We start from the raw sequence: 27,213 nt of genomic DNA, 5'->3' as shown, positions 1-27,213 counted from the left end.
AGCTTTACCATTTAAGACTTTGCACAAATGGACATTTATAATGAATTATTTATTTTTATTATTTGTCATCCATCCCACTTTCCCTCCCTGGGATCACAGAAGAAATCACAAACTCTTTACAATATTAGCAGCCCTCTCCCGGTGAGAACTTGATCTGGATATTTTGATTCTTTTTTACGCATAGGGATAATTCTGTCAGTGTCTGTTTGGTGAATCTGGGACAGCAATATAAACGGACCCATGGGTGGAGCTCTGAGTGAGCTCACCATTGCACAACTTTTTTCTCAGAAACGAACGCTCCATGAGGCCCCTCGGCATCCGAGGGCAGAAGGGCCAAGTACACGGGGGTCTGTGCTCCTTCCTCTGGGCTTCTGGGGGCTTTGGGTCCTGCCATGTCGGTTCTCACCCACCCTGGGCAGCAGGCATTCAGGAGGATCTTGTCCCCTCCTCTCTGCTCACTCAGTTTCCTGGCGTGGATTCTGGACAGAACCGTGACACCGATTTTCGTCACTCCATATGTGGTATCGGGCCAGCCCTCCTTCCTGTGCACCCCGTTCTTCGTGTCTTCCACAAACTTGTTCATGAGCCCCACCAGCTCCTCTTCCGTTATGGTCTCACTTTGAAACTTCTGCTGCAGTTCAGGGCTGCATTTCTTTAGAGAGTTGACACTGACGAAGCTGGATACATTCACCACCCTGCCTAAAATACACCACAGATCAGTACATAGAAAGGCGAGCACTAGAAGGATGAATACCCAACTGGGGACAGGACTGACCTCTGGAAAGAGGACATCAGGGAAGGAAGAGAAGGTATCATTGGGTTTATTTGTTTTATTATTATAAGTAACAGATATATAAGTAATATAGGTATTATTCTGATGTTTTCAAAAGTTACACTACATCTAATTATTTTAGAAATTACAGGACTGAAATATTTCACTCAAAGTCAATAGATAAGTCATGACCAAAGAAGAAGTCTGTGAATCTACTACAAAGAATGACTTATGAAAATTATTTTCAAAACTCAACTATATAAGTCTCTGGAAACGGTCCCATCAGCGGACAGGAAATGAACCTTTTTTGCCAGATATCTCCAATAACTCAGCTGAGAACAGAGAGGATCTAGTTCAACCATGGCTGCTCCTCTCTTGCCTCCTTTCTGCCCGTAACCGTGGAAACTTCACTCTGCCATGGTGCATCTGAGACACAGGGCTCCCTCCCTGCCAAGGGGCTGTGGTATCTTCCCACGCTGGGGACCACAGCAGCGTTTCTCATCCTGTTCCTCAGCCACCTGCTGCAGAGGTTCAGTTCCTGGCAAGTGTACCAGGGGGTTAGGACTTCCTTCTCCAACCCAGTCCTCACTCATGGGACCAAGGCTCTAACCTTGGGCTGGGCATCCGGAGAATACCCTGAGACTATCACTGGTCATAGCAAATACGCTTTTTTAACTTCACAAGAGACGACTCTACACATGGACATCACCAAATGACTGGTCAATACCAAAATCAGATTGATTCCATTCTTTGTAGCCAAAGACGGAGAAGCTGTATACAGTCAGCAGAAACTAGACCTGGAGCTCTCTGGGGCTCAGACCATCAGCTCTTCATAGCCAAATTCAGGCTTTGACTAAAGAAAGTGGGGAAAACCATTAGGCCGGTCAGCCACAACTTAAATCCAGTTCCCTAGGAATATACAGTGCAGCTAATGAATTAATCAAGCGATGAGATCTAGTAAACAGGGTGCCTGAAGAACTATGGACAGAAATCCCAAATGGTATCCTGGAGGCAGTGAACGAAACCATCCTAAAGAAAAAGAAACGCAAGAAGGCAAAGTGGTGGTCTGAGGAGGCTTTCCAAATAACTGAGGAAAGAAGAGAAGCGAAAAGCAAGGGGGAGATGGAAAGGTTCACCCAACTGAACGCAGAGTTCTGAGGACAGCGAGGACAGACAAGAAGGCCTTCTTCAGTGAATAATGCAAAGAAACAGAGGAGAACAACAGAAGCGGGGAGACTAGAGGTCTCATCAAGAGATCAGAAATGTCAAAGGAACATTTCATCCAAGGATGGGTACAACAAAGGACAGACGTGGTAAAGACTAATAGAAGCCGAAGAGATTTAGAAGAGATGGAGAGAATACACAGGAGAACTATATGAAAAAGATATTAATGACCTGGACAACCACGATGGTGCAGTCTCTCGTTCAGAGCCCGCAATTCTGGAGTGTAAAGTCAAGTGGGTCTTAGTAAGCACTGCGATCGATAAAGCTAGTGGAGGTGATGGGATTTCAGCAAAACTATATAAAATCCTAAAAGATGATTCTATTGAGTGCTGCACTCAACATGTCAGCAAATTTGGAAAACCCAGCAGTGGCCACAGGACTGGAAAAGGTCAATCTTCATCCCAGTTCCCAAGAAGGGGAATACTAAAGAATGTTCAAACCACTGGACAATTATACTCATCTCCCATGTGCTCAAAATCCTCAAAGTGAAACTTCAGCATTACATGAATCGAGAACTTTCAGATGTTCAAGCTGGGTTTAGAAAAAGACAAATCAGAAATCAAATTGCCAACATTCACTGAATCATAGAGAAAGCAAAGGAATTCCAGAAAAATATCCACCTCTGCTTCACTGACTACACTAAAGCCTGTGACTGTGTGGGTCTTAACAAACTGTGGAAAGCTCTAAAAGAGACAGGAATACCAGACCTTCTTACCTGTCTCCTGAGAAACCTGTATGCGGGTCAAGAAGCAACAGTTAGAACCCTGTGTGGAACAACTGGTTGGTTCAGGGTTGAGAAAGGAAGGAGAAGCAACAGGTAGAATCCTGTATGGAACAACTGATGGGTTGAGAAAGGAGTTCGAGAAGGCTCTTTATGGTCACCATGTTTACCTTTTACGCAGAGCACATCATGTGAAACACCAGGCTGGACGAGTTAGCAAGCTGGAAACCAAGACTGTGGGAGAAATATTCACAGCCTCAGATATGCAGAGGGTCTCTAATGGTAGAACGCAAAGAGGAACGAAAGAGCCCCTTGATGAGGATGAAGGAGGAGAGTGAAAAAACCGGCTTAACACTCAATATTTAAAATCTAAGATCATGGCATCTGGTCCCATTAATTCATGGCAAACAGAAGGAGAAAAGGAGGAAGCAGTGAGAGATTTCCTCTTCTTGGGCTCTCAAATCACTGTGGATGGTGAAGGCAGCCATGAAATCAGGAGATGACTGCTTCTTGGCAGGAAAGCTCTGACAAACGTACACGTGTCTTAAAAAGCAAAGATATAACTTCCGAGAATCAGGGGACACTTAGGAGGTGACTTCTGAGGTCCTAGTGAAGCAAGTCTCTGAAGGAGTAGCACCTTCCAGAAGGAGTGGACAGGGAAACAGGCTAGAAGCTGAGTGTAAATTGTAAACACGTGTCCTTAATCTCTAGGCACACTCTGAATCCTTCTTAAAGCATCTGCTTGTATTACCTTGTGTGTTTAATGGGTGGTGGTTCCCCTCCTGGCCCCTTACTTCAGGGTAAACATTACAGTAGTTTAACCTAGAGGAATGAGTGTGTTTTGTCCACAATACTGAGCACATTGAAAGGCAGATATCAGATTAGAGATCCTGTTAGCCACACTAAGGCCTTGAACTTCCCACTTGCAGGATTTTTGGGAGGGGCAGTGAGCCTTCTGATAAAGAAAAGCCTCAAGAAGGGAAGGGCCTCGCTTAGGAGGGTTTACAAGTGTTTAGAAACAATAGCTGAGGGCCTGTTTGTAGAGTTGGGATGGGGCAAACGTGTGGGGAGAAACTCAGTTGGACGATTAGGACCTGGTAATAGCAATAGCGGGCAGGGTGACCTCCAGGTTCCTGGTGGGTGGATGATGGGACTGGTGACCAAGATGATTTGGGGAAGGACGAGTCTTTGGTGGGGGTGGTGGGGACAGGACTATTGAACTGGAGGTGGTGCAGGCTCCAGTAGCCTGAGTAAGAGGGGGACAGGGGAGAGAAGGTCTGGGAAGGGCTCCTGAGGGAACGCCCCCTGTGATGGGCACAGGGCAAGTCAAGGGCCTCTTGGAGGAGGAAACCTCTGAGCTAAGGTGGGAAAGAGAAGAAAGAGGTAGACATACACAAAGCAGGTGAACAGACAGCACCAAGGACCTGGGCATTGTGTGCAGGGACCTCAGGGTGCATGACACCCGCCTGGGTGGAGACAAGGGTGGAGGCCAGTGAGGCCGAGCAGGAGTGGTAGGCGGCCTGTAGATGAGACCAGAGCCGGGGGCCCAGATCTTGCCAGAAGCACTGCAGTCTGGGCTCCAATCAGACTCACCTCGGGGCTTCATTAGAGGCAGGAGCTCTGTGCACACATCTCTGGTGCCAAAGAAGTTTGTTATTTAGTCACTTCTGCTTGAATGTGAAACGCTGTGGTATCAGCAGCTTTCAGGAGCCAAGGAAAGCGGCGTGAATAAATAGTGCTCACGTGGTGGTATTCCATAAGAGGATATACACAACAGTAAAATTGATAGTATTATGCCAGTGTGAATTTCCCAGTTTGAGAATGCCTTATAGTTTTGTCATAAGATGGCGCCCCTGGGGGAGGCTGCACCAAGGGTGAGGACTTGGGACCACCTCTGCATCATTTTGCCGTCTTGCCGTCTTGTGGTTTCTGTGAGATTGTATTAAAAAATAACCCAGCTGCCCAAAGTTCAATCAGAGAGGCTGCGGGACTACCTGGAAAAGGGGCCCAGGATTCTGAGCCAGAGGAACACAAAGTTCCCTCTGGCGAGAGCGCATATTCCCAGACACTTACCTTTGAAGGCAATACCCTTGTGGGCCCCGGTGACCAGCGTCCTGTGGGTGTTGAATGACATAGCCGAGGGCAGTGGCGCTCCAGGCGCTTGGGTGGAGAGCGGAACTGAGCCAAAGTCACCGGCGGCACGCGCTGCAGAGGCCGGTCCACAGTCAGAGAAGCCAGGAAGAACTGGGTTCTAGGCTCCGGCGTTGTGACTTGTAGAGAGAGAGGCTCCGGTCCCCAGTTTTCCCTTCTTAGGAGGCGCAGTCTGTTTCTGAAGGTCTTGAAACATCGTATCCCGCGCGTACCCCTCCCCGCATTGCGCCCACTGTTGATGCGGCCTCTGAGCCACATCTGAGCCAAGCAGTGGTCTGCGGGGATGGAAGGGGGGTTCCCCTCCTGGCCCCTTACTTCAGGGTAAACATTACAGTAGTTTAACCTAGAGGAACGAGTGTGTTTTGTCCAGAATCCTGAGCACATTGAAAGGCAGATATCAGATTAGAGATCCTCTTAGCCACAGTAAGGGCTTGAACTTCACACTTGTAGGATTTTTGGGAGGGGCAGTGAGCCTGCTGAGAAAGAAAGGACTCAAGAAGGGCAAATGCTCCCTTAGGAGGGTTTACGTGGTGTTGGAGAAGACTCTTGAGAGTCCCTTATACTGCAAGGAGATCCAACCGGTCCATTCTAAAGGAGATCAATCCTGGATGTTCATTGGAGGGACTGATGCTAAAGCTGAAACTGCAATACTTTGGCCACCTCATGCGACGAGTTGACTCACTGGAAAAGACTCTGATGCTGGGAAAGGTTGGGGGCGGGAGGAGAAGGGGACGACGGAGAATGAGATGGCTGGATGGCATCACCGACTCTGTGGACATGAGTTTGAGTATACGCCGGGAGTTGGTGATGGACAGGGAGGCCTGGCGTGCTGTGATTCATGGGGTCGCGGAGATTCGGACACGACTGAGCGACTGAACTGAACTGAACTGAACTGAGAAACAACAGCTGAGGGCCTGTTTGTAGAGTTGGGATGGGGCAAACGTGTGGGGAGAAACTCAGTTGGATGATTAGGACCTGGTAATGGCAATAAGCGGGCAGGGTGACCTCCAGGTTCCTGGTGGCTGGATGATGGGACTGGTGACCAAGATGATTTGGGGAAAGGACGAGTCTTTGGTGGGGGTGGTGGGGACAGGAGTATTGAAGTGGAGGTGGTGCAGGCTCCAGTAGCCTGAGTAAGAGGGGGACAGGGGAGAGAGGTCTGGGAAGGGCTCCTGAGGGAACGCCCCCTGTGATGGGCACAGGGCAAGTCAAGGGCCTCTTGGAGGAGGAAACCTCTGAGCTAAGGTGGGAAAGAGAAGAAAGAGGCAGACATGCACAAAGCAGGTGAACAGACAGCACCAAGGACCTGGGCATTGTGTGCAGGGACCTCAGGGTGCAGGACACCCGGCTGGGTGGAGACAAGGGTGGAGGCCAGTGAGGCCGAGCAGGAGTGGTAGGCGGCCTGTAGATGAGACCAGAGCCGGGGGGCCCAGATCTTGCCAGAAGCACTGCAGTCTGGGCTCCAATCAGACTCACCTCGGGGCTTCATTAGAGGCAGGAGCTCTGTGCACACATCTCTGGTGCCAAAGAAGTTTGTTATTTAGTCACTTCTGCTTGAATGTGAAACGCTGTGGTATCAGCAGCTTTCAGGAGCCAAGGAAAGCGGCGTGAATAAATAGTGCTCACGTGGTGGTATTCCATAAGAGGATATACACAACAGTAAAATTGATAGTATTATGCCAGTGTGAATTTCCCAGTTTGAGAATGCCTTATAGTTTTGTCATAAGATGGCGCCCCTGGGGGAGGCTGCACCAAGGGTGAGGACTTGGGACCACCTCTGGATCATTTTGCCGTCTTGCCGTCTTGTGGTTTCTGTGAGATTGTATTAAAAAATAACCCAGCTGCCCAAAGTTCAATCAGAGAGGCTGCGGGACTACCTGGAAAAGGGGCCCAGGATTCTGAGCCAGAGGAACACAAAGTTCCCTCTGGCGAGAGCGCATATTCCCAGACACTTACCTTTGAAGGCAATGCCCTTGTGGGCCCCGGTGACCAGCGTCCTGTGGGTGTTGAATGACATAGCCGAGGGCAGTGGCGCTCCAGGCGCTTGGGTGGAGAGCGGAACTGAGCCAAAGTCACCGGCGGCACGCGCTGCAGAGGCCGGTCCACAGTCAGAGAAGCCAGGAAGAACTGGGTTCTAGGCTCCGGCGTTGTGACTTGTAGAGAGAGAGGCTCCGGTCCCCAGTTTTCCCTTCTTAGGAGGCGCAGTCTGTTTCTGAAGGTCTTGAAACATCGTATCCCGCGCGTACCCCTCCCCGCATTGCGCCCACTGTTGATGCGGCCTCTGAGCCACATCTGAGCCAAGCAGTGGTCTGCGGGGATGGAGGGGTGTTCCCCTCCTGGCCCCTTACTTCAGGGTAAACATTACTGTAACTTAACCTAGAGGAACGAGTGTGTTTTGTCCACAATACTGAGCACATTGAAAGGCAGATATCAGATTAGAGATCCTCTTAGCCACAGTAAGGGCTTGGACTTCACACTTGTAGGATTTTTGGGAGGGGCAGTGAGCCTGCTGAGAAAGAAAGGACTCAAGAAGGGCAAATGCTCCCTTAGGAGGGTTTACATGGTGTTGGAGAAGACTCTTGAGAGTCCCTTATACTGCAAGGAGATCCAACCAGTCCATTCTAAAGGAGATCAATCCTGGATGTTCATTGGAGGGACTGATGCTAAAGCTGAAACTGCAATACTTTGGCCACCTCATGCGACGAGATGACGCACTGGAAAAGACTCTGATGCTGGGAAAGGTTGGGGGCGGGAGGAGAAGGGGACGACGGAGAATGAGATGGCTGGATGGCATCACCGACTCTGTGGACATGAGTTTGAGTATACGCCGGGAGTTGGTGATGGACAGGGAGGCCTGGCGTGCTGTGATTCATGGGGTCGCGAAGATTCGGACACGACTGAGCGACTGAACTGAACTGAACTGAACTGAGAAACAACAGCTGAGGGCCTGTTTGTAGAGTTGGGATGGGGCAAACGTGTGGGGAGAAACTCAGTTGGATGATTAGGACCTGGTAATGGCAATAAGCGGGCAGGGTGACCTCCAGGTTCCTGGTGGGTGGATGATGGGACTGGTGACCAAGATAATTTGGGGAAAGGACGAGTCTTTGGTGGGTGTGGAGGGGACAGGACTTTTGAACTGGAGGTGGTGCAGGCTCCAGTAGCCTGAGTAAGAGGGGGACAGGGGAGAGAAGGTCTGGGAAGGGCTCCTGAGGGAACGCCCCCTGTGATGGGCACAGGGCAAGTCAAGGGCCTCTTGGAGGAGGAAACCTCTGAGCTAAGGTGGGAAAGAGAAGAAAGAGGCAGACATGCACAAAGCAGGTGAACAGACAGCACCAAGGACCTGGGCATTGTGTGCAGGGACCTCAGGGTGCAGGACACCCGGCTGGGTGGAGACAAGGGTGGAGGCCAGTGAGGCCGAGCAGGAGTGGTAGGCGGCCTGTAGATGAGACCAGAGCCGGGGGGCCCAGATCTTGCCAGAAGCACTGCAGTCTGGGCTCCAATCAGACTCACCTCGGGGCTTCATTAGAGGCAGGAGCTCTGTGCACACATCTCTGGTGCCAAAGAAGTTTGTTATTTAGTCACTTCTCCTTGAATGTGAAACGCTGTGGTATCAGCAGCTTTCAGGAGCCAAGGAAAGCGGCATGAATAAATAGTGCTCACGTGGTGGTATTCCATAAGAGGATATACACAACAGTAAAATTGATAGTATTATGCCAGTGTGAATTTCCCAGTTTGAGAATGCCTTATAGTTTTGTCATAAGATGGCGCCCCTGGGGGAGGCTGCACCAAGGGTGAGGACTTGGGACCACCTCTGCATCATTTTGCCGTCTAGCCGTCTTGTGGTTTCTGTGAGATTGTATTAAAAAATAACCCAGCTGCCCAAAGTTCAATCAGAGAGGCTGCGGGACATCCTGGAAAAGGGGCCCAGGATTCTGAGCCAGAGGAACACAAAGTTCCCCCTGGCGAGAGCGCATATTCCCAGACACTTACCTTTGAAGGCAATGCCCTTGTGGGCCCCGGTGACCAGCGTCCTGTGGGTGTTGAAAGACATAGCCGAGGGCAGTGGCACTCCAGGCGCTTCGGTGGAGAGCGGAACTGAGCCAAAGTCACCAGCGGCACGCGCTGCAGAGGCCGGTCCACAGTCAGAGAAGCCAGGAAAAACTGGGTTCTAGGCTCCGGCGTTGTGACTTGTAGAGAGAGTGGCTCCGGTCCCCAGTTTTTCCTCCTTAGGAGACGCAGTCTGTTTCTGAAGGTCTTGAAACACCGTATCCCGAGCGTACCCCTCACCCCCTTGCGCCCACTGTTGATGTGACCTCTGAGCCACATCTGAGCCAAGCAGTGGTCTGTGGGGATGGAGACAGGGTTCCCCTCCTGGCCCCTTACTTCAGGGTAAACATTACAGTAGTTTAACCTAGAGGAACGAGTGTGTTTTGTCCAGAATACTGAGCACATTGAAAGGCAGATATCAGATTAGAGATCCTCTTAGCCACACTAAGGGCTTGAACCTCACACTTGTAGGATTTTTGGGAGGGGCAGTGAGCCTGCTGAGAAAGAAAGGACTCAAGAAGGGCAGGGGCTCCCTTAGGAGGGTTTACGTGGTGTTGGAGAAGACTCTTGAGAGTCCCTTATACTGCAAGGAGATCCAACCAGTCCATTCTAAAGGAGATCAATCCTGGATGTTCACTGGAGGGACTGATGCTAAAGCTGAACCTGCAATACTTTGGCCACCTCATGCGACGAGTTGACTCACTGGAAAAGACTCTGATGCTGGGAAAGGTTTGGGGCGGGAGGAGAAGTGGACGACGGAGAATGAGATGGCTGGATGGCATCACCGACTCTGTGGACATGAGTTTGAGTGAACTCCGGGAGTTGGTGATGGAGAGGGAGGCCTGGCGTGCTGTGATTCATGGGGTCGCGGAGATTCGGACACGACTGAGCGACTGAACTGAACTGAACTGAACTGAGAAACAACAGCTGAGGGCCTGTTTGTAGAGTTGGGATGGGGCAAACGTGTGGGGAGAAACTCAGTTGGATGATTAGGACCTGGTAATGGCAATAAGCGGGCAGGGTGACCTCCAGGTTCCTGGTGGGTGGATGATGGGACTGGTGACCAAGATGATTTGGGGAAAGGACGAGTCTTTGGTGGGGGTGGTGGGGACAGGAGTATTGAACTGGAGGTGGTGCAGGCTCCAGTATCCTGAGTAAGAGGGGGACAGGGGAGAGAAGGTCTGGGAAGGGCTCCTGAGGGAACGCCCCCTGTGATGGGCACAGGGCAAGTCAAGGGCCTCTTGGAGGAGGAAACCTCTGAGCTAAGGTGGGAAAGAGAATTAAGAGGCAGACATGCACAAAGCAGGTGGACAGACAGCACCAAGGACCTGGGCATTGTGTGCAGGGACATCAGGGTGCAGGACACCCGGCTGGGTGGAGACAAGTGTGGAGGCAAGGGTGGAGGCCAGTGGGGCCGAGCAGGAGTGGTAGGCGGCCTGTATATGAGACCAGAGCCGGGGGGCCCAGATTTTGCCAGAAGCACTGCAGTCTGGGCTCCAATCAGACTCACCTCGGGGCTTCATGAGAGGCAGGAGCTCTGTGCACACATCTCTGGTGCCAAAGAAGTTTGTTATTTAGTCACTTCTGCTTGAATGTGAAACGCTGTGGTATCAGCAGCTTTCAGGAGCCAAGGAAAGCGGCGTGAATAAATAGTACTCATGTGGTGGTATTCCATAAGAGGATATAAACAATAGTAAAACTGATAGTATTATGCCAGTGTGAATTTCCCAGTTTGAGAATGCCTTATAGTTTTGTAATAAGATGGCGCCACTGGGGGAGGCTGCACCAAGGGTGAGGACTTGGGACCACCTCTGGATCATTTTGCCGTCTTGCCGTCTTGTGGTTTCTGTGAGATTGTATTAAAAAATAACCCAGCTGCCCAAAGTTCAATCAGAGAGGCTGCGGGACTACCTGGAAAAGGGGCCCAGGATTCTGAGCCAGAGGAACACAAAGTTCCCTCTGGCGAGAGCGCATATTCCCAGACACTTACCTTTGAAGGCAATGCCCTTGTGGGCCCCGGTGACCAGCATCCTGTGGGTGTTGAATGACATAGCCGAGGGCAGTGGCGCTCCAGGCGCTTGGGTGGAGAGCGGAACTGAGCCAAAGTCACCAGCGGCACGCGCTGCAGAGGCCGGTCCACAGTCAGAGAAGCCAGGAAGAACTGGGTTCTAGGCTCCGGCGTTGTGACTTGTAGAGAGAGAGGCTCCGGTCCCCAGTTTTTCCTCCTTAGGAGGCGCAGTCTGTTTCTGAAGGTCTTGAAACACCGTATCCCGAGCGTACCCCTCACCCCCTTGCGCCCACTGTTGATGTGACCTCTGAGCCACATCTGAGCCAAGCAGTGGTCTGTGGGGATGGAGACGGGGTTCCCCTCCTGGCCCCTTACTTCAGGGTAAACATTACAGTAGTTTAACCTAGAGGAACGAGTGTGTTTTGTCCAGAATACTGAGCACATTGAAAGGCAGATATCAGATTAGAGATCCTCTTAGCCACACTAAGGGCTTGAACTTCACACTTGTAGGATTTTTGGGAGGGGCAGTGAGCCTGCTGAGAAAGAAAGGACTCAAGAAGGGCAGGGGCTCCCTTAGGAGGGTTTACGTGGTGTTGGAGAAGACTCTTGAGAGTCCCTTATACTGCAAGGAGATCCAACCAGTCCATTCTAAAGGAGATCAATCCTGGATGTTCACTGGAGGGACTGATGCTAAAGCTGAACCTGCAATACTTTGGCCACCTCATGCGACGAGTTGACTCACTGGAAAAGACTCTGATGCTGGGAAAGGTTTGGGGCGGGAGGAGAAGGGGACGACGGAGAATGAGATGGCTGGATAGCATCACCGACTCTGTGGACATGAGTTTGAGTGAACTCCGGGAGTTGGTGATGGAGAGGGAGGCCTGGCGTGCTGTGATTCATGGGGTCGCGGAGATTCGGACACGACTGAGCGACTGAACTGAACTGAGAAACAACAGCTGAGGGCCTGTTTGTAGAGTTGGGATGGGGCAAACGTGTGGGGAGAAACTCAGTTGGATGATTAGGACCTGGTAATGGCAATAAGCGGGCAGGGTGACCTCCAGGTTCCTGGTGGCTGGATGATGGGACTGGTGACCAAGATGATTTGGGGAAGGACGAGTCTTTGGTGGGGGTGGTGGGGACAGGACTATTGAACTGGAGGTGGTGCAGGCTCCAGTAGCCTGAGTAAGAGGGGGACAGGGGAGAGAAGGTCTGGGAAGGGCTCCTGAGGGAACGCCCCCTGTGATGGGCACAGGGCAAGTCAAGGGCCTCTTGGAGGAGGAAACATCTGAGCTAAGGTGGGAAAGAGAATTAAGAGGCAGACATGCACAAAGCAGGTGGACAGACAGCACCAAGGACCTGGGCATTGTGTGCAGGGACATCAGGGTGCAGGACACCCGGCTGGGTGGAGACAAGTGTGGAGGCAAGGGTGGAGGCCAGTGGGGCCGAGCAGGAGTGGTAGGCGGCCTGTAGATGAGACCAGAGCCGGGGGGCCCAGATCTTGCCAGAAGCACTGCAGTCTGGACTCCAATCAGACTCACCTCGGGGCTTCATTAGAGGCAGGAGCTCTGTGCACACATCTCTGGTGCCAAAGAAGTTTGTTATTTAGTCACTTCTGCTTGAATGTGAAACGCTGTGGTATCAGCAGCTTTCAGAAGCAAAGGAGAGCGGCGTGAATAAATAGTACTCATGTGGTGGTATTCCATGAGAGGATATAAACAATAGTAAAATTGATAGTATTATGCCAGTGTGAATTTCCCAGTTTGAGAATGCCTTATAGTTTTGTAAGAAGATGGCGCCACTGGGGGAGGCTGCACCAAGGGTGAGGACTTGGGACCACCTCTGGATCATTTTGCCGTCTTGCCGTCTTGTGTTTTCTGTGAGATTGTATTAAAAAATAACGCAGCTGCCCAAAGTTCAATCAGAGAGGCTGCGGGACTACCTGGAAAAGGGGCCCAGGATTCTGAGCCAGAGGAACACAAAGTTCCCTCTGGCGAGAGCGCATATTCCCAGACACTTACCTTTGAAGGCAATGCCCTTGTGGGCCCCGGTGACCAGCGTCCTGTGGGTGTTGAATGACATAGCCGAGGGCAGTGGCGCTCCAGGCGCTTGGGTGGAGAGCGGAACTGACCGAAAGTCACCGGCGGCACGCGCTGCAGAGGCCGGTCCACAGTCAGAGAAGCCAGGAAGAACTGGGTTCTAGGCTCCGGCGTTGTGACTTGTAGAGAGAGAGGCTCCGGTCCCCAGTTTTTCCTCCTTAGGAGGCGCAGTCTGTTTCTGAAGGTCTTGAAACACCGTATCCCGAGCGTACCCCTCACCCCCTTGCGCCCACTGTTGATGTGACCTCTGAGCCACATCTGAGCCAAGCAGTGGTCTGTGGGGATGGAGACGGGGTTCCCCTCCTGGCCCCTTACTTCAGGGTAAACATTACAGTAGTTTAACCTAGAGGAAGGAGTGTGTTTTGTCCAGAATACTGAGCACATTGAAAGGCAGATATCAGATTAGAGATCCTCTTAGCCACACTAAGGGCTTGAACTTCACACTTGTAGGATTTTTGGGAGGGGCAGTGAGCCTGCTGAGAAAGAAAGGACTCAAGAAGGGCAGGGGCTCCCTTAGGAGGGTTTACGTGGTGTTGGAGAAGACTCTTGAGAGTCCTTTATACTGCAAGGAGATCCAACCAGTCCATTCTAAAGGAGATCAATCCTGGATGTTCATTGGAGGGACTGATGCTAAAGCTGAAACTGCAATACTTTGGCCACCTCATGCGACGAGTTGACTCACTGGAAAAAACTATGGTGCTGGGAAAGGTTGGGGGCGGGAGGAGAAGGGGACGACGGAGAATGAGATGGCTGGATGGCATCACCGACTCTGTGGACATGAGTTTGAGTATACTCCGGGAGTTGGTGATGGACAGGGAGGCCTGGCGTGCTGTGATTCATGGGGTCGCGGAGATTCGGACACGACTGAGCGACTGAACTGAACTGAACTGAACTGAGAAACAACAGCTGAGGGCCTGTTTGTAGAGTTGGTAAGGGGCAAACCTGTGGGGAGAAACTCAGTTGGATGATTAGGACCTGGTAATGGCAATAAGTGGGCAGGGTGACCTCCAGGTTCCTGGTGGGTGGATGATGGGACTGGTGACCAAGATGATTTGGGGAAAGGACGAGTCTTTGGTGGGGGTGGTGGGGACAGGACTATTGAACTGGAGGTGGTGCAGGCTCCAGTAGCCTGAGTAAGAGAAGGACAGGGGAGAGAAGGTCTGGGAAGGGCTCCTGAGGGAACGCCCCCTGTGATGGGCACAGGGCAAGTCAAGATCCTCTTGGAGGAGGAAACCTCTGAGCTAAGGTGGGAAAGAGAAGAAAGAGGCAGACATGCACAAAGCAGGTGGACAGACAGCACCAAGGACCTGGGCATTGTGTGCAGGGACATCAGGGTGCAGGACACCCGGCTGGGTGGAGACAAGGGTGGAGGCCAGTGGGGCCGAGCAGGAGTGGTAGGCGGCCTGTAGATGAGACCAGAGCCGGGGGGCCCAGATCTTGCCAGAAGCACTGCAGTCTGGGCTCCAATCAGACTCACCTCGGGGCTTCATGAGAGGCAGGAGCTCTGTGCACACATCTCTGGTGCCAAAGAAGTTTGTTATTTAGTCACTTCTGCTTGAATGTGAAACGCTGTGGTATCAGCAGCTTTCAGGAGCAAAGGAAAGCGGTGTGAATAAATAGTACTCATGTGGTGGTATTCCATAAGAGGATATAAACAATAGTAAAATTGATAGTATTATGCCAGTGTGAATTTCCCAGTTTGAGAATGCCTTATTGTTTTGTAATAAGATGGCGCCACTGGGGGAGGCTGCACCAAGGGTGAGGACTTGGGACCATCTCTGGATCATTTTGCCGTCTAGCCGTCTTGTGGTTTCTGTGAGATTGTATTGGAAAATAACCCAGCTGCCCAAAGTTCAATCAGAGAGGCTGTGGGACTACCGGGAAAAGGGGCCCAGGATTCTGAGCCAGAGGAACACAAAGTTCCCTCTGGCGAGAGCGCATATTCCCAGACACTTACCTTTGAAGGCAATGCCCTTGTGGGTCCCGGTGACCAGCGTCCTGTGGGTGTTGAATGACATAGCCGAGGGCAGTGGCGCTCCAGGCGCTTGGGTGGAGAGCGGAACTGACCGAAAGTCACCGGCGGCACGCGCTGCAGAGGCCGGTCCACAGTCAGAGAAGCCAGGAAGAACTGGGTTCTAGGCTCTGTCGTTGTGACTTGTAGAGAGACAGGCTCAGGTCCCCAGTTTTCCCTTCTTAGGAGGTGCAGTCTGTTTCTGAAGGTCTTGAAACACCTTATCCCGAGCGTATCCCGAGCATATCCCGCGCGTACCCCTCCCCGCGTTGCGCCCACTGTTGATGCGGCCTCTGAGCCACATCTGAGCCAAGCGGTGGTCTGCTGGCATGGAGAGGGGGTTTTCCCAGAGCAAAGCCAGACGGTGGTGAGTCGAAATGTTCTGAAGATTTTCGGCACTTTGAATGAAGAAACTAGTGTAGGAGAAACCCCAAAGGAGAAAAACAAGTGCTGACAATTATCTTGGGCATGCGCCTGTCATCCACTGCAAAAGGAGGATGCTTGCTTTTCTCTTGAATACAGTGAAATGATTTCGACATGGTACCTGCTTCTCAGGACCTAGATTCACTTCCTTGCTTCAGAGAAACTCAAGACAGGGAATGAGAGAGAGAAGGTCCCAGGAGCAGGTTTCAAAGTGTGGGCCGGGAACCCAGCTCTGTGGGATCCCAGTGCGCCCCCACGTGGGCGAGAGTGTTTATGAAACTCTCCTTGTGTGCCAAGCCTCTTGCCTCCATGTTTTATCTTGCATAACTCCTATGGGTGCTAAGTGTGTGATTTAATTTTGTCCAAGGAGGATACATACATGTTTTTTGTGTTTTAGTCTCAGTGAAACCTGTGCTCACAAAGATCAACTGTAAATGAATCAGTGTCCAATGTGTGTATGGGGTGGACAAGCAGAACCCTCCCACCCACCTTCCTTAGTGTAATTTCAGTGCATTTAATCCAAGTGTGTTTGATTAGTGACTTTCAGATTTATGCAGAGCTGCGATCTCATCATGACTCAGCTTTCCCCAAGCACAGCTTGGCTGAGCTGCCTAGAATGGAGGCAAAGAGTGAGAAGATGCAAGGAATGTTTACTAAAGACTTAGAAGAACTCAGAAGGAACAAACAGGTGAATTAATACATGAGAAGGAATCAGTAGCAGAATAACAGAGGCAGAGGAATGGATAAATGACCCAGAGGACAGAATGGTGGAAATCCCACTGCCTCAGAAAAGAAGATAGAGGAAAGGATGGAAAGAAACGAAGACAGCCTAAGAGACCTCTGAGACAACATTAAACACATCAACATTCGCATTATAGGGGTCCCAGGAGGAGAAGAAAGAGAGAAAGGACCTGATAAAATATTTGAAGAGCTAATAGCTGAAAGCTTCCTGAACGTGAGAAAGCAAATAGTCAACCAAGTCCAGGAAGTGCAGTGTCCCAGGAAGGAGGAACACACTGAGACACATAGTAATCAAACTGACAAAAATTAAAGGCAGAGATAAAATATTAAAAGCAGCAAGAGAAAAATGACAAATAACATAGAAGGGAACTCCCATCAGGCTATCAACTGATTTCTCAACAGAAACTCTACAAGCCAGAAGGGAATGGCCCGATATATTTAAAGTGATGAAAGGGAAGCACTTACAACCAAGAATACTCTACTCAGCAAGACTCTCCTTCACATTTGATGGAGAAATCAAAAGCTTTCCAGACAAGCAAAAGTTAGGAGAATTCAGCACCACCAAACCAGCTTTACAACAAATGCTAAAGGAACCTCTCTAGCCAGGAAACAAGAGAAGGATAAGACCTACCTACCGAAAATAAACCCAAAACAATTAAGCAAATGGTAATAGGAACAGCTCAAAAAGATGTCCTTTTCATTATAGGAGACTGGAATGCAAAAGTAGGAAGTCAAGAGATACCTGGATTAACAGGCAAATTTGCCCTTGGAGTATAAAACGACGCAGGTCAAAGGCTAAAAGAGTTCTTCCAAGAGAATGCACTGGTCGTAGCAAACACCCTCCTCTAACAACAGAGAAGACTCTACACATGGCCATGGCAGATGGTCGATCCCAAAATCAGATCGATTATACTCTTTGCAGCCAGAGATGGAGAAGCTCTATACCGTCAGCAAAAACAAGACCGGGAGCTGACTGTGACTCAGATCATGAACTGCTTATTGCCAAATTCAGACTTAAATTGAAGAAAGTAGGGAAAACCACTAGACCATTCAGGTATGACCTAAATCAAATCCCTTAACGATTATACGGTGAAAGTGACAAATAGATTCAAGGGATTAGATCTGATAGACAGAGTGCCTGACGAACTATAGATGGAGGTTTGTGATATTGTACAGGAGGCAGTGATCAAGACCATCCCCAAGAAAAGGAAATGCAAAAAGGCAAAATGGTTGTCTAAGGAGGCCTTACAAATAGATGAGTAAAGAAGAGAAGCGGAAGGCAAAGGAGAAAAGGAAAGATAAACCCATCTGAATGCAGAGTTCCAAAGAAAAGCAAGGAGAGATAAGAAAGCCTTCCTCAGTGATCAGTGCAAAGAAATAGAGGAAAGCAATAGAATGGGGGAAGACTAGAAATCTCTTCAAGAAAATTAGAGATACCACGGGAACATTTCATGCAAAGATGGGCTCAATTAAGGACAGAAATGGTAGGGACCTAACAGAAGCAGAAGATATGAAGAAGACGTGGCAAGAATACACACAAGGACTGTACAAAAAAGGTCTTTATGATCCATCCTGGAATGTGAAGTCAAGTGGGCCTTAGGAAGCATCACCACGAACAAAGCTAGTGGAGGTGATGGAACGCCAGTTGAGTTATTTCGATCCTAAAATATGATGCTGTGATAGTGCCACACTCAATATGAAAGCAAATCTGGAAAACTCAGCAGTGGCCACAGGACTGGAAAAGGTCAGTTTTCATTCCAGTCCCAAAGAAGGGCAATGCAAAGAATGTTCGAACTACTGCACAATTGCACTCATCTCACATGCTAGCAAAGTAATGCTCAAAATTCTGCAAGCCAGGCTTCAACAGTATGTGAACCATAAACTTCCAGATGTTCAAGTTGGTTTTAGAAAAGCCAGAGGAACCAGAGCCAAATTGCCAACATCTGCTGGATCATCGAAAAAGCAAAAGAATCCCAGGAAAACATCTACTTCTGCTTTATTGACTATGCCAAGCCTTAGACTGTGTGGATCACAACAAAGTGTGGAAAATTCTGAAAGAGATGAGAATTCCAGACCACCTGACCCGCCTCCTGAGAAATCTGTATGCAGGTCAAGCAGCAATAGTGAGAACCGATCATGGAACAACAGAGTGGTTCCAAATCCGGAAAGGAGTACGTCAAGGCTGTATGTTGTCACCTTGCTTATTTAAATTATATGCAGAGTCCATCAAGTGAAATGCCGGGCTGAATGAAGCACAAGCTGGAATCAAGATTGCTGGGAGAAATATCAATAACCTCAGATACGCAGATGACACCACCCATATGGCAGAAAGCAAAGAGGAACTAAGGAGCCTCTTATTGAAAGTCAAAGAGGAGAGTGAAAGAGGTGTCTTAAAGCTCAACATTCAGAAAACAAAGATCATGGCATCGGGTCCCATCACTTTATGGCAAATAGACGGGCAAACAATGGAAACAGTGAGATTCTATTTTTGGGGGGCTGCAAAATCACTGCAGATGGTGACTGCAGCAATGAAATTAAAGGACACTTGCTCCTTGGAAGAAAAGTCATGAGCAACCTAGACAGCATGTTAAAAAGCAGAGACACTACTTTGCCAACAAAGGTCCATCTAGTCAAGTCTATGGTTTTTCCAGTACTCATGTATGGATGTGAGAGTTGGACTGAAAAGAAAGTTGAGCGCAGAAGAATTGATGCTTCTGACCAGTGGTGTTGGAGAAGACTCTTGAGTCCCTTGGACTGCAAGGAGATCCAGTCAGTCCATCCTAAAGGAAATCAATCTTGCATATTCATTGGTAGGACTGCTGCTGAAGCTGAAACTCCAATACTTTGGCCACCTGAAGTGAAGAATTGATTCACTGAAAAAGACCCTGATGCTGGGAAAGGTTGAAGGGAGGAGGAGAAGGGGATGACAGAGGATGAGATGGTTGGATGACATCACCAACTCAATGGACATGAGTTTGAGCAAGCTCCGGGAGTTGGTGATGGACAGGGAGGCCTGGTGTGCTGCAGTTCTCAGGGTCACACAGGGTCAGACATGACTGAGCACCTCAGCTGAAGTGGGATTGTGGTCCTTTCCTGGTGGTTTTTTTGGCCTGAGGTGACCCAGACCTTAGTTTTACAGGCTCTATTGTCAGTGGTGACTGCCAAGAGGGTTTGTGCCAAAGGGGACCTTCCCAGACTGGTACCCCCATCCCAGTGGTGAGCCCCTGCCAAACCAGGCCTCCACAGGAGACCCTGCAACACTAGCAGGTCGATTGGGGTCACTCTCCTGTGGGGTCACTGCTCTTTTCCTCTGTGTCTTGGTTCAGGCAAGGTTTTGTTGAGCCCTCCAAGACTGGAATCTCTGGTTCCCCCAGTCCTGTGAAAGTCTTACAATCAAATGCTCTGGTCTTCAAGGCCAGATTCTCAGGGCATTCCCAGTCCTTTGTTGGATCCCCAGGCTGGGAAACCTGATATGGCGTTCAGAACCTTCACAACAGTGGGAGAATCTCTTCGGTATTATCGTCCTCCAGTTTGTGGGTTGCCTACCTGACGGGTATGGGACTTGATTTTATCCTAATTGTTCCCCTCCTACCATCTTGCTGGGGCTTCTTCTTTGTCTTTGGACATGGGGTATCCTTTTTTTTTTGGTAGGTTCCAGCATCCTCCTGGGCTTCCCTGCTGGCTCAGCTGGTAAAGAATCTGCCTGCAATGCGAGAGACCTGGGTTCGATCCCTGGATTGGAAAGATCCCCGGGAAAAGGGAAAGGCTACCCACTCCAGTATTCTGGCCAGGAGAATTTCATGGACTCTGTAGTCCGTGGGGTGGCAAAGAGTCGGCCACGACTGAGTGACTTTCACTTCACTTCACTTCAGCGTCCTCCTGTCGTTGGTTGTTCCACAGCTCGTTGTGATTTTGGCTCACAGATAAGAATTCTTGACTACGTATATAACGTTCGGTTTTCTTTTTCTATAATTTGCTCTTACATGTTTTCTATCATCATAGAAATTATGTATGATAACTATTATGTTTTTTGTTATCTGATATTGGTAAGTGTCTCTAGAGAAACGTGATTGGATTGTTAGCTTTCTTTCCCTTCCCTCCCTTCCTGGCTTTTAAAAAAATGGTAGATAATCTTTATTGAGTTCCTGCTCTCAGCATTTAATGTGTGTATGCTGAGACTCCTAGTCGTGTCCAACTCTTTGAGACACTTTGGACTGTAGCCCGCAAGGCCCCTCATGGACACATGGGTTTCTCCAGGCAAGAATACTGACGTAGGCTGCCATGCCCTCGTCCAGGGGATCTTCCTGACCCAGATCGAACCCATGTCTCCTGTGTCTCCTGCATTGCAGGTGGACTCTTGACCAGCATTTAATACTGCAGCTCAACTTATTACGACAGGAGGCTTTCTATAGTGGAGCCAAACTTGAGGAACCCCTTTTGAAGGCAGACTTGAAAGCATCTTGCTAGCCACACTAGTGTTCTTTCATAGCTTTCTCGCTGTTTTCTGCTCCTCTCCGTTTCAGCTGGTGATGGGTCCTCCCAGTTATCAGTGGTCTATCAAAGAGAAGATTCTTTTAGCAGTTTCCAGAGACATTATATTCCTTGGGAAGGAATCTTTGTGCTGCTGTCAAAAGATGTATTTGTCCCCCATTTTTAGAAACTCTTATTCTTTGAGCCTTCCCTTTATTATGAGGTAATACTGAATAATACACCCGTTTAAAGCATACGTTTCAATTGTTTTAATATGTTCTCATATTTGTGCCACCAGCACCACAGTTTTAGAACAGTTTCATGACCCCGCCTTTCCCCCCGTCCCCCACAGATATCCCATACCTATTAGTAGTTGCATGCTTTCCCTCCAGCCCTAGGCAACCACTGATCTATCTTCTGTCTGTTGCTGTGCCTATATGGAACACTTCCTATGGATGGAGTCCTAAGATATGTGCTCTTTGTGGCTGACTGACTCCTTTCACATTGTGTTTTAAGGTTTACTTGTTTTGTAGTATCTCATTGGTTTTTGAACTTCACACTTAGCAAGTGTGATTTTTGATGGTATTTTATATTGAGCTTTTAGTTTGCAGAAATATTTATTTCTACAGGTATTAATCAAACATAATGAAATTGATGGGATATTGGCTTTAGAAGTCATTTTAAAAAATTATAAGTACTTATAACTATTGTCAAAATTTCAGAATTTTAACTAGGTAAAACATTTCAGTGTTCAGAATTTTTACTAAGTAAAACATTTCAGTATTCTATTTTGCTCATCAATACTTAAAATAAAAATTTTGTTTTAAAGTGCTAAGAAATGGTTGGTATAAAATATATACTCTTGAGAGTCCCTTGGACTGCAAGGAGATCCAATCCGTCTATCTGAAAGATCAGTCCTGGGTGTTCACTGGAAGGTCTGATGTTGAAGCTGAAACTCCAATACTTTGATCACCTGATGGGAAGAGCTGACTCATTTGAAAAGACCCAGAGTCTGGGCAAGATTGAGGGCAGGAGGAGAAGGGGACAACAGAGGATGAGATGGTTGGATGGCATCACCGACTCAATGGACATGGGTTTGGGTGGACTCCGGGAGTTGGTGATGGACAGGGAGGCCTGGCGTGCTGTGATTCATAGGGTCGCAAAGAGTCAGACACGACTGAGCAACTGAACTGAACTGAACTGAACTGAAAATATATATTCTGTAATACCAAATTTGTGAAGCTATAACAGTCTTCAATAACTTAAGTAATTTATATCTAAACAAAATTTTACAGATATAGATTCTTCATTGACAATCTTAATTTTAAATTTAAAGCTGTGTATTGGTAACTTTTTGTTCCATTACAAATTAGTCAAATTTAGTGATTAAATCAAGAAACATTTGTTTTCTCATTTTCCACAGATGAGGAATTTGGTAATGGCTTAGCTGGGCAGCTCTGGCTCAAGGCTCCTGAGGTTGCAGTCAGGATGTCAGTTGGGGTGCATCTTCTAAAGGCTTGACGGCAACTGGAGGATCCATCCCAAGGTTATCAGCTCATGTGGCTCTTGGTTGGAGGCTTCAGTTCTTAGCCAAGTGGACCTTTCTGTAGGCTCTTAGGGGATCCTCAAGTTGCAGCTGCTGGCTTCCTCTCGAGTGGGTGATCCAGGGGACAGTGAGAAAGACAGAAGGCAAAAAGGGTCTTTTATGACCTAGTTTCATAAATTACATACCACTTCTCTGCTGTGGCTATTGGTCACACAGGCCAATTCTGGTCTAATGTGGGAGGAGACTACAAAGGGTTTGAATAGGCGGCAGGGGTCAAGGGACCATCTTGGCTGGCTAGTGTGAGTTGGAAAGTCGTCTGACTCCCCAGACTGACAGTCCCAACATAATATGACATCAGTCATCAGGTAAAAATTAGGTCAACTCTGGTTTATACGTATTTTTAATATTTGCCTGCGTGAACTTAAAGAATATGGCACAGAACATATGAAAACACATTATTTGGGTGTGTGCCATGTGGAACTTCATCACCTGGGGATGGAACTCATGTTCCCTTCATTGGCAGCTTGAAGTCTTAACCCCTGGACCACCAGGGAAGTCCTGAAAATACATTTTATATCTGTGTGTGGATGACAGATTTGAGTCCTAGTGGAATAATCATAGTTCACACAAACATAATGGGGTTGGGCAACCATTGAGGATCTGGGCTCTGACATGTCCCTGTATCACTAAGAACTGAATCTTTCCGAACTGTATCAAATCCAAGGGAACACCCGCTACCTTTACCTTGATTTCTCAGGTTCCCACTTGGACCTTTGTATCCATTTCAGAACTCAACCAATCTTTGTTGAATGAAAAAAGAAAACCCTTAGTTTTTTGCCAGCTCCAATTATGCTGCTGCTGCTGCTAAGTCGCTTCAGTCGTGTCCGACTCTGTGTGACTCCATAGACGGCAGCCCACCAGGCTCATCCATCTGTGGGATTTTACAGGCAAGAGTACTGCAGAGGGGTGCCATTGCCTTCTCCGAGCTCCAATCAAATTCTTGGCAAACAACTTATGTAACTGTGACCTTACTTTTTTTTTTTGCCTTTATAAACTTCCTTCCATTTTGTAATCCAATGGCATATAATTGAAGTACTTCTTGAATTTTTGTCTCCTGGATGCAAACCTCAAATAATAAATCTTTCCTTGTTTCAGGTCTTTGTTTCTGAGATTTTGGTTTACAATGTGTGTATGTGTGTGTGTGTGAAAGGGAAAGTCACTCAGTCGTGTCCGACTCTTTGCCACCCCATGGACTATATAGTCAATGGAATTCTCCAGGCCAGAATACTGGAGTGGGTAGCCTTTCCGTTCTCCAGGGGATCTTCCCAACCCAGGGATCAAACCCAGGTCTCCCACATTGCAGGCGGATTCTTTACCAGCTGAGCCACCAGGGAAGCCCGAGAATACTGGCGTGAGTAGCTTATCCCTTCTCCAGCAGATCTTCCCAACCCAGGAATCGAACTGGGGTCTCCTGAATTGCAGGCGGGTTCTTTGCCAACCGAGCTATGTTTTAAATGTGCATTTAAGGCAAAAATTCAACTTTTGAAAAAAAATTAGAAATTGTATACTAGCAATCACTAGTCAGTCTTATAAATTGAATCCTGAGTAACATCTTCACATGCTTGAGGAAAAACTGCATTATTATTTTGAAAAAAAAAAAAATTGCTGCCTAGTTTGGTAGTCACCAAGCACTTGACGTGTAAACAGTCTAAACTGTGATGTGCTGTAACCCTTAAAATTTCAAGACTGGACTTCCTTTGTGGGCCAGTGGTTGAGAATCTGCCTGCCAATGAAGGGGTCATGGGTTTGTTCCCTGTTCTGGGAAGATCCCACATGCTGAGGGGCAACTAAGTCCATGCACTACAACTACTGAGCCTGTGCTCAGGAGCCTGTGCTCTGCAGGCAACAAGAGAAGCCACCGCTGTGAGAAGCCCGAGCGCTGCAACGAGAGGAAGCCTGTGCAGCAAGGAACACACAGCACAACCAAAAAACAAAAAAAATGTTAAGACTCACCGCAACAAATTATAAATTATCTTACTAATTTCCATTCTCGTTACATATAACAGGGATGATGTTCTGGTTGTGGTGGGTTAAATACGTGAACATTAATTTCACCAATTTCTTTTCACTTTAATGTACTTCATGCACATGGCTGAAATATCACAGAGGAAATGCTTCCACAACCAGAAGAGGCAGAAAACGCTTTCCAAGGGTTCACTGAATCCTGAAGCACGGAATTATGCTACAGGAATAAACTTATTTCTCATTGGCAAAAACGAATTGATTGTAATGGTTCCTATTTTGATCAATAAAGATGTGCTTGAACCTGTCAACTAAAAAGATGCAAATGTGAGAGTTGCGAGTTGCATTTTATTTGGGGCAAAACGAGGACTGCAGCCCGGGAGACAGCGTGTCAGGTAGCATGTCAGGAACTGCCAGCACAGGTCATGCGCGACGGCAAGGCCGATGCCCTTGTTTACTCCAGTGACCAGCGCCATGGGGGTAATGGACATGGACATGGCAGGGTGCACAGGGCCCTTTCCATCTGGTAGAGCTTACCAGCCTGGGGGCCACCCATAGTGTGGCAGAGTGGGACGTGGAGGCCCATCACAGTCAGAAAAGCCAAGGACTGTGTTCCTGAGTCCAGTGCTGTGACTACTTGAGAAGGAGGCCTTGCTCCTTTCCCTCCCTCCTAGGAGGGGCCAGATGTTCCAGAAGATTCCTAATGACCACTCCTGACTGCACCCCTTCCTGGTGCAGCATGCTGAGCCAAACCGAGACATATCCCTCTTTTGATCCCACCTCTGAGATACACTGTGGTTTGAGGGGTGGAGTGGGGGGCTTCCTCCAAACAAAACTGCTGGTGAATGGTCATTAGGAGACTAGGGATTTCTGGCAGAGGAATAAAAATCATTAGGGGTGCTGCATGCGTGCACGTGTAGGTCTCCAAAAAGAGGAAGGAGTACAGTTATTATCTAGTGCTGGGTCCATCAAACCCGCAGAATCGGCATGGTTGCTTCTTCCTAAGATGCAATGAAATTACTTAGGGTAACTGCTTCGAACTGTGGTGTTGGAGAAGACTCTTGAGAGTCCCTTGGACAGCAGGAGATCAAACCAGTCCATCCTAGAGGAAATCAACCCTGAATATTCATTGGAAGGACTGATGCTGAAGCTGTAGCTCCAATACTTTGGTCACCTGATGCAAAGAGCTGACTCATTGGACAAGACTCTGATGCTGGGAAAGACTGAAGGCAAGAGGAGAAGTGGGCGACAGAGGATGAGAAGGTTGGATGGCATCACTGACTCAAAGGACATGAGTCTGAGCAAGCTCCAGGAGATGGTGAAGGACAGGGAAGCCTGGCGTGCTACAGTCCATGGGGTCGCAGAGTTGGACATGGCTGAGTGACTGAACAACAATACAACTACTTCTAAGGACACAGCTCTGCCTGCTCTCTTGGTAGAAACTCAGCTTTTGACAATAGGTCCTGTGATCAGACTTTCTGTGTGGGCAGGCTAGCTGACTCTGGAATTCAGTGTGTCCCATGCTGAAGGGTTGTTTCTGAACCTCTTACTGTGAGCAGGGCCATTGACAGGAACGTTGCATTTCAAAGTTGCATATCCCTAGGTTTGTTGCAAGTGCATACGTTTTGATTTGTCTTAGGTCACAGTTAACAACTGGTTTATCACGTGGGCTTCATTTTCCTGGAACTAAGGGTGCGTGACCATTGCGATTCCACTATCCGTTTCCAAACTAGCAGGTGTGATGCTGACTGTTGACCTAGATATTGATGATCCTCTGCTGTCAGATGGTGTGGGGTGCGGGGAGAGGAGGAAAATAACAGACTAGTTGAAAGCCTACAGTTGTGAAGTCAACCTGACTCTTCAGGAAGGGCCCTGCTTTGCCTTCAGGGGCTGTCACTTTTTACTTCCCCAGGGCTGACAGTCAGAGGTGGAAAGGGACAGGTAACCATGACAGTAGGGGCATCTGTACCACATGGAGCTTCTGTGAAGAGGGGATGTGGTGGACAGCCCTTGGCGCCTTGGGGAGCCAGACGTAGTTCTGGGCAGCAGGAAGCTTCTCGTCAATGCCCTGGGTGCCGCTGCGCCCCTCTTACAGGGACTCATGACATAGGACCCTTGGCACCTCCAGTGTATTTTCAGCACCATCACCGATATCTGGACAATTTATAGCAATCCTGTGAGAGTTCTCCTCCTTTGCCAATTGAGGGGATACAGCAGAGGTGGGATTTTTCTCAAGGTCACACAGGAAAGGGCAGAGGCAGGCTGTTTTGGTTCAAAGATTTTAAACAGAAAGTTGAAAGCGCAGTAAAGCGCTCACCCAGGTGTCCTCCCAACTAGGTGCGACTGTTATGTTACTCTGGTGATGAGTTCCACTTCTGTGTACAGTGTGCAGAACCATGCTAGTGCTGCAGACCTCCTGACACCTCATCCCACAAACATGACACATTCACCCTGAAGAGATTTGACAGTGACCTCTCATACCCACTCACACCCATCCATTCGCAATTTTCTCCATTGTCTCAGATTCTTGTAGGATGTTATCTTTCATACCAGCGCCCCCTCACATTTCACATTTACACTGTTTCTTTTCCCAATGAGTTTGGCATTTACAGGCCCCAGAGCAGATGTTTTCCCCTCATGGTGTGGTCCATGTTATGCAGGAGGCCGGTCAGCTTAAGCTGGCAGACCCAATGTGGCCATGCTCGTCGGCTTCTGTATTGTCTCTGGCTACTTTCATGGTGAAAGAGAGGAGGTAAACAGTTCTCACAGAGGCCACTTGAACCTGAAAACTAAAAGTATTTCCCATCTGGCCCTGTTGATGACAATTCTTACCCCAAGTACTACTCTCCCTTTCCTTGACCTATATTTTGGTCTATTAGACTTCTGAACTCGTTTGCCATATAATCAGTGGAATAAATGGACATTTATAAAGAACCACGTATTCATCTACTGATGCTTATTCCTTATTTGTCATCCATTCT

General features: G+C 48.5%; 1 pseudogene; it reads right to left on the bottom strand.

The window, feature by feature from the left end:
• Positions 1–133: 133 nt before the first annotated feature.
• On the bottom strand, positions 134–15,361 carry LOC148778653 (carbonyl reductase [NADPH] 1-like; annotated as a pseudogene).
• Between the last annotated feature and the right edge of the window lie 11,852 nt (positions 15,362–27,213).

The sequence above is a fragment of the Moschus berezovskii genome, chromosome 1, assembly GCF_049115385.1.
Source record: "Moschus berezovskii isolate FMDL1 chromosome 1, NW_MosBer_1.0, whole genome shotgun sequence".
NCBI classification, from domain to species: domain Eukaryota; kingdom Metazoa; phylum Chordata; class Mammalia; order Artiodactyla; family Moschidae; genus Moschus; species Moschus berezovskii.
This window is presented reverse-complemented; position numbering and strand designations above follow the sequence as displayed.